This window comes from Pseudophryne corroboree, chromosome 6 (genome assembly GCF_028390025.1).
Source record: "Pseudophryne corroboree isolate aPseCor3 chromosome 6, aPseCor3.hap2, whole genome shotgun sequence".
NCBI classification, from domain to species: domain Eukaryota; kingdom Metazoa; phylum Chordata; class Amphibia; order Anura; family Myobatrachidae; genus Pseudophryne; species Pseudophryne corroboree.
Genome location: NC_086449.1, coordinates 452,106,759 through 452,114,164, shown reverse-complemented (window position 1 = coordinate 452,114,164; position 7,406 = coordinate 452,106,759). Strand labels below are relative to the sequence as shown.

The following is a 7,406-nucleotide window of genomic DNA, read 5'->3' as shown; positions in this document are numbered from 1 at the left end:
GACCCGGGAATGACCCGGGTAAGGGTGTAGTGTAAACGGGTTACCCGGGTCATCCAACCCGGGACCCATTTACAGCATGTCAGAGCGCATTCATCCCTGACCGCAGTGTCCCGCGGGCGGTTGGGAAGCTGGGGGGACACGGCACATGCTGTCAGCACTGCTGTCTGTCCTGCTATGCAGACAGCAGCGCTTGCCGGGAAAGCATGTGCCGGAGGCTGGGGGCAGCCCAGCAGCTTCCAGAGTGCTGGGCTTGCTCCCAGCATGATGGTGGGCAGCATCGCATTGGGGGTGTGGCCTAACGGGACCAAGGCCATGCCCCGGGGGTCCCTATCTTCTGGTTTTCCCGGCGCTTGGAGATGATGCCATCTCCAAGTGACGGGCAGAAGACACTGCACCCGTGTGCAGTGTAAATGGCGCTGATCCGGGATATTTCCGGGTCGGCGCCGTTGTGGAAAACGGGTCCGTCTCGGGTCTGACCTGGCTTGGAACCGTGTTCCTCCCGGGTCAGACCCAAGACTTCTAGTGGAAAAGGGGTATCACTTACAAGTGCTTTTAGTGAGTCCAATATTAAGGTGCATACACACTTAGCGATACAGTAAACTATATTGCTCATTTTCCCCCTCCTGAGCTATATAGTTTACTATCTCACCCAGTGTGTACGCAGCTGACGATGAGCGATGTGCGGCCCCATGGGTTGTTAACGCCCCTCTGTCTTGGCCGTGCGTGCAGCTCAATTTGGAATCATCATCCAAAGCTGCATACTCCGGCCGGCCGTGGCATGACATGACTGTGTGATAGGAGCGTACCTACCATAGGTGCAGGCAGTGCAGCTGCTATAGGGCCCAGAGCTGACAGGAGTCCACCTTGCCTGTCAAAGTTACATGTGTTATATACATTTTTTGCCATTGGGTGGTACGTAGGGGTCCTTTCAAACGTTTTCTTGAGGCCTGCAATATATCTAGGTATGCCCCTGGACCTGCTCATTGTAGTGTGGTATAAAATGAACTGAAGGGCATTTTAATGTTATATAATATGAACCGGGCACTGTAATGAGGCACAATATGAACTATACCATAATGTGAATTGGGGATACTGTGCGGCATAATGTGTACTGGCAGCTCTGAAATGTGACATATGGTGAACTTATCGCACTTCTGCGATTCATAAAAGAAACTAGGGCACTACTATGGGGCATAACATTAAATAATGCTCTACTATGGTACAGAAAATGAACTAGGGCACTATTATAGGGCATAAAATGAACAACTGCTGCAGAGAAGGGTCTCTCTAGAAGCATTGGGACAGAGGCCCCTTCAAAATGTTGCTATGGGGCCCACAATGTTCTGGCAATGCCCCTATTGTGCAGTATCACTAGCGATATCACACAGTGTGTAAGGCCACCATCGGGTGGCCCGGGAGGGGAAACACTAGGCGATGTTGCACACCATGCACATCGCCTAGTGTGTAGTGTACCCATCTTCTTTGATGCACAGTAATCAGACTCACCTCACTAGACTAAAACTAATTCTGTAGCTGCTATTCCTCTGTTGGATTCCCTTTCTGAAAAATGAGATTTGTCTTTTCAGAATGCAGGTTCATGTATTCTAAGCGTGCTTGCTTGGCGTAAGTGGTGTACACTTGTTTTCCCTTGCTGAACGTCTTCTTTCATTGTTCTTGACTGTTTGCTCTCATCCACGGCACCCTAACCGTACACAATAATTTATTATCAAGTTATTAGCTGTGTTCCACATTTTAATAACATAATTGGGCGGACTGGTCCCACTTCTGGTGTCTTATGATATACAAACAGTTGGTTTTATGCGTCCAAACATTCCAGAGGTGTTTGCTCTCAGAGCAAGCCGATCGCGAATACATGGCTTTACAATTACCATGGCAACTGTCTGGGCTAGGTAACCGATTTGCCTCACCTATCATGGCGGCACGTAGAGTACGTGACGCGCTTACGTCTGCTCAGCGGAGAGGGGCGGCACGCGCTGTGGTGAAACCGCATTGTTTGTTTCAAAGGAAGAGTCTGGGCCGAGCCGCGGCCGCCGTGCGGAGACCCGGGGCTCAGCCAGGAGAGCATACTGACACGAGAAAGGAGAGGCTGCTGGGAACTCCGGGATCCCCTCTTCCCCCTCCCCTCCACCACCGAGCGCCCAGGAGAGGGCGCCCGAACCGGAAGACCTGGAGAGGAGGGGAAGCCTATTGTGATCGGTCCGTGGCGGTGGCCGCAGGCAGCGGCCAGGTCGTGGCAGCGATAATTCTTCATTAACTGCTAACGAGCCAGCCAGCTAGGTAAGGGCCCGGCGGCCAGCTCTGCTCCGTCCTGTGTCTGCGCAGAGCCCTGCTGTCTCTCCTCCCCCATCTGCTGCCGGCGTCAGGGAAGGAGGATGGCTGCTCCCGTCCCTCCTGTGTGTGTACGCTGCTTTGTGCCGTTGGACGCCATGTTTGCAGCGCTCGGACGGTAGGGAGTCTGGCCTGTGAGAGCGGAGCTGGTGACAAGGAGCGGGCCGGCCGCTGTCTGCCCTGCTCTCCCGGGGCCCGTAACGGCCACCCATTGATTTGAACGGGCCCGGGAAAGGGGTTTGGTGCAGTGACGTCACGGCGCTGGATGTGTGAGTGTGTGTGTGGGGGTGATGGAACCACGCACTGTTCGGGGTGGGGAGTTTGAGGTGCGGGGCTGAGGCCCTTCCCAGCGCCCTGTATCCCTCTCCGTGTGTTGTCAGCGGCACTGCCTCACCTCTCTGGTAAAGGGAACTTCGGGCCTCACACTGACTGTGTTGTGTCCATACACTGTGCTGCGCCTATCAGTGGCAGTGCTGATGTCCTTTTAATAGTGCTGCAGCTCTTCTGTATAAATGGTACAATTGCTGCCAATGATCAGTACGCCCTGACAGTCAGTATCGCTAGGGCTATGTGTACGAATCCTTGGAAAGTGATACAGTACCAGCCAATCAGCTCCTAACTGCCATGTTACAGGCTATGCTTGAAACATGACAGGAGCTGGTTGGTACTTTATTACTGTCTACTTTATCTCTCTCCAAGGCTTAGTACATAGCCCCCTTGGTTCTTGTGTGCTGACTTTTGCAAGCCGTAAAAAACGGAAACAAATTGTCTCGTCACCCACTCCGCACCTGCTACCTGCCTTCTGTGTTCTGTATAATTCTGTGTACAAGCCACCATATCTGATAAGTAATGGGATTATTCTTGATATGTAGTTGTAGTTTATAACTAAATATCATTTAAATTCTTTAAAGCAAAAACACATTTATGTTGAATGAAACAAGTGACCCTTTTGTAACACAAATTGGGAGGGATAGTATTGGATACTTGCAGAGCTATAACTGCAGATAAAAACAATGTTACTGGTGTGTTATAAGGATTAAGTAATGATATACAATGACAGCAGGACTTTATACAGTGTTTTAAAATGGTCTTAAACCCTTTAAGATATTCAGTCACTCCTGTTCTGATTGTATAGCATTTTATGAGCAATGATGTATTTGCTTGTATATATCATTATTTTGATTTCTTTGTTTTTTGGTGCAAGGCAATTGTGGTGACAAGTATGAAAGTTAACTCCTATACTAAACAAATGGAAAGTTCGATACAGTATGTTATTATTACCTGCCCTAATGCCATGTTGTATACTTTAGAAAATGGTTTGACAGTTTTACTATAACATTGCAGGGGGATCCGGTCTGAAGATCGACACTGTCTAGGTCGACAGTCACTAGGTAGACAGGTCAAAAGGTTTTTACATTTTTTTTGTAACTTTTTCATACTTAATGATCCACGTGGACTACGATTGGAACAGTAATCTGTGCTGAGCGGAATGAGGCACTGTGCCCGAAGCATGGCGAGCGAAGCGGTGCACTAATTGGGGTTCCCGGTCACTCTACGAAGAAAACGACAAAAAAAGCAATGTCGACCTTTTGACCTGTCGACCTAGCACATGTCGACCTAGAAACCCTGTTGACCTTCCAACCCTGTCGACCTAATGATCCACACCCATTGCAGGTAGGGGTGGAGATAATCTGGTTACACACTGGAGCGATGTGTACCCAGCCTATATGCCGGACCGACATATCAGAACCTGGGTTCACATTGATTGGTGTTAGTGACAGATGGAATGATCACTGTTCATCCTTTATTAGCATAAGTGTCACTAGCGATAGCGTCAGGTATAATGTGCAGGACACCAAACCTGACGACGTCACTAGTGACCGCGGGCATGCACACTGTCCGATATTCGCCAAATTGAACGATATGTTGGTTTGATCTGCTGGATCAGACAACGTCGCTCTGTGTGTAACCACCTTTATATACAATAGTAATATTTTATGTCATCTAGCTAATTGGTCAGTTCTGCCTGAGAGGTTTTAGTAATCTTCCAACCTAAAAGTTTAATGTTTCGCATATAACTTGCGTGCTTTATCTGCATTTTATCAAGTTAATTATGTAGCACACATTCAGACGAGCTTTACACAGAACATTTGTGGGGTCATGTATCATACACTACATTTGCAAGGCGATTTGTGCGCGATGTGCATACATCTTTGAGCACCCGTAGAGACAGTTTAAGAGCCTGTCCCTGCGCACGCGTGGTCTCACAGATCACATATGCACAGCGGCCATTCTGCTGGCTAAATCTGTAATGTGTAGCTGTAGGCTACCTTGGGCTACCACCATCTTCAGGTGGCAGTGGCCAATCTGGAATTCTCTGCATTCTGCAAATTGGTAAATTTTGCAGCTTTGCAGCCCCCATAGAAACCTAAGAGAATGCAGCTGTCGGCGGGAATGGAAAGATCACAGCAGGTATTGGAGCGATCTACTGCTGTCCCTCCTACATACATTTAGGTTACACTAAATATTTTTGGTTATCCCCCGAAAATTGGTGGTGTCAGGGAACAAGCTGCAATTTTTTTTTTTTTTTTTTTGGATAAATGGGCTCCATGGTCATTAACATCAGTTCCTGCCCTAGTGGAGTTAACAATCAATGGGGGCGATTCAGCATGATATGAATATTGCCAGGCAAGAGGTCCTGGAGCTATTCATTAGACTGCACTGTGAAGCCCAACCAGAGGATTTCTTCATGCAACCCACCTGAGGTGCGACTAAAAATCCGACTAAACTAGTGACGCAGTGCTGTTTTCTGCCTTAGCTTGTCCATCGCGGCCGACACTTAAGGTAAAGAATCCTGTTTACTGGTACTAAACCCCCAGCTTAAGGCGCAGTAACCAGCATCTCCTGATTAAGTGCAGGGTGCGAAGGGGACAATTGATTGGAGCAATTTCTGTAGCTATTTATATTGCACTGAATTAAATTGTCCTCTTTATTCCCTACCACATATACATTGGGGGGAATTCAATTGTTTTGGCCGTCTAAAAATCCCATCCAAACAGGACTGTTTAGTCGCCCTAACAATTGTCACTATTCAGTTGTTTGGGCGCCCATGCACATCGCGCATGTCTTGCCCAAACAGATAGTGTTTAACCACGTAAAACAGCTAAACCCGTCTAAACTCCTGCTTCGGGCGTCCAAACGCCTGTTTAGATGGGCAAAGTGCCGGGTTTGGACACTTTTTGAGTGGGTGCCCAAATGGCAGACCAGTTGAATTGCTGCCATTGGGCTCTTCTAGTGGCAGCCGCGAAAAAAAATTTTGAATCTGCCCCATTAAGGTTATATATTTGTCAGTATCCGGTTAACCTACCACGTGATTGTGGGATGCAACCGGAGAGAACCCACACAAACACATGAACATACAAACTCCACACAGTTATTGGGCCTTAGTAGAAGTTATTGATGCTATTTTTAAAGTAATTATAGGTAAGTGCTTGAACTAGATATTAAATCTTCCTGGAAGATGCAACTAGCAAAACTGACAAAACTAATTCTTAAGAAATCAAACTCTTGTCATCAAGTGTTGGTTGAGAGAAAATATTAATGGATGCCATACATTTAGAGTTGGTTGCAAGTCCACTTGAGGGACATTAACATAATGCACGGTTTTGTGCACATGTGGAAAAAAAGCTTAAGTAATCTGTAACTTATATTTGCAACCCATTTACACTTGGAAAGATGGATCAAGGGAGTGCAAGAGCAAGTTGAGGACAGTAATGCTGGCTGTTCATCAGGATGACTTGCATCCGATGCGAGTCGTATGACGATTTCTCTTGAACTCCCCGGCAGCTTTCTGTCAGTCCTGGACACACGAGTGACACACAACGTGCTAATGACCTGTCGTTAAACGAACAATCGTGTGCCTCACAAAAAACGTCTAGGGAAATGCCACTGAAAATCGTACGATTCATCGTTTGTGCATACGATTATGACGGATAACATGGGCTGCATGTATGATCAGAGGATGTGACATTCGACCCGCTGTATCGCATCGTACCCAAAACATGCTCAATGTGCACACAATGCATCGTACGAGACGTTTAAATCATGTATTCGTACACTCTATCGACCTAGTGTATCGCCAGCTTAAGGGTGTACACATTTAATTATGCTTCCTTGAGGTACAGCCTATTATCATTAGCACCATTTGCATAGTGAATGGTCCATATAACAAATTACATAATGCATGAGTAATCAAACAGGACTTTATGGCAAGTTTACAACTTGACATAATTAAAGTCCCCAGATTATATAATGATGTAGACACAGAGGGAAAGAGGGCCCTGCTGGAAAGAGCTTTCCTTCTCTAGGTACGCTACATATTTAGATACACTTAACTGAAGACCCCGTCTCTACTGTGGTAGTCAAGTTGGAGCAACCCTAGCTTATTTTTGCATTAATGTGGATTTATCCTTTCTCTTTGGCAGGGCACTTTCTGGCCTTGTCTTTGAAGTAAAGATTCCTAAATTACAGATTTATGCTATACACGTGGCCAACTTGTTCACTGACAGCGGCTGATTAGGTAAGCTGTACCCACTTACCAATCGGCCGCTTTACATGTCCGGTCAGACTAGGCAGGCATTTAAATTTGCCTGCCCAGCTGTGATGTCTGTGTTAGCGGTACATGCTGCCAGTGTACGGATGATCTGTGTCTCGCATACACATATGCAGATGCACCAATATATCTTTCTGATAGATCTGCATCGCCTGTGCTGCTGGGCCGATCAGATAAGTCTGTAAATGCATCAAATAATCTGTTAGTATTAGGATAATTGTAAACACTTTGTAAATTATTTGAGTAAGAATGTGTAAAAATTGTTAATACCGACTGCTCTAAAAGGTAGGAGAAGTCTGTTTGACTTCTTGTTTTTGATCCATGCTGCTGCACATAACCTTGGGGTGTGGTCACATTATTTTATCGCAGTGGACTGGAAAATAAATTGTTTTAACAGCAGACATATTGGGTGTACACACCCGCCGAACTGTTCACAATATATCGT

The 7,406-nt window shown here is 46.6% G+C and overlaps 1 protein-coding gene across 7 annotated transcripts in view; it reads left to right on the top strand.

Annotated features, from left to right (window-relative positions):
• Positions 1-2,011: 2,011 nt before the first annotated feature.
• BRD1 (bromodomain containing 1) overlaps positions 2,012-7,406 on the top strand; it is a 262,579-nt gene continuing 257,184 nt past the window's right edge. For 3 of the 7 annotated variants that reach the window (XR_010179402.1, XM_063927125.1, XM_063927123.1), the window contains exon 1: positions 2,012-2,298. The gene's annotated coding sequence lies outside the window, so the exon portion shown is untranslated. Of the gene's footprint in view, positions 2,299-2,523; positions 2,619-7,406 lie in introns of those variants that run through there. The other 4 variants (XR_010179403.1, XR_010179404.1, XM_063927126.1 and 1 more) reach the window with 2 other exon arrangements.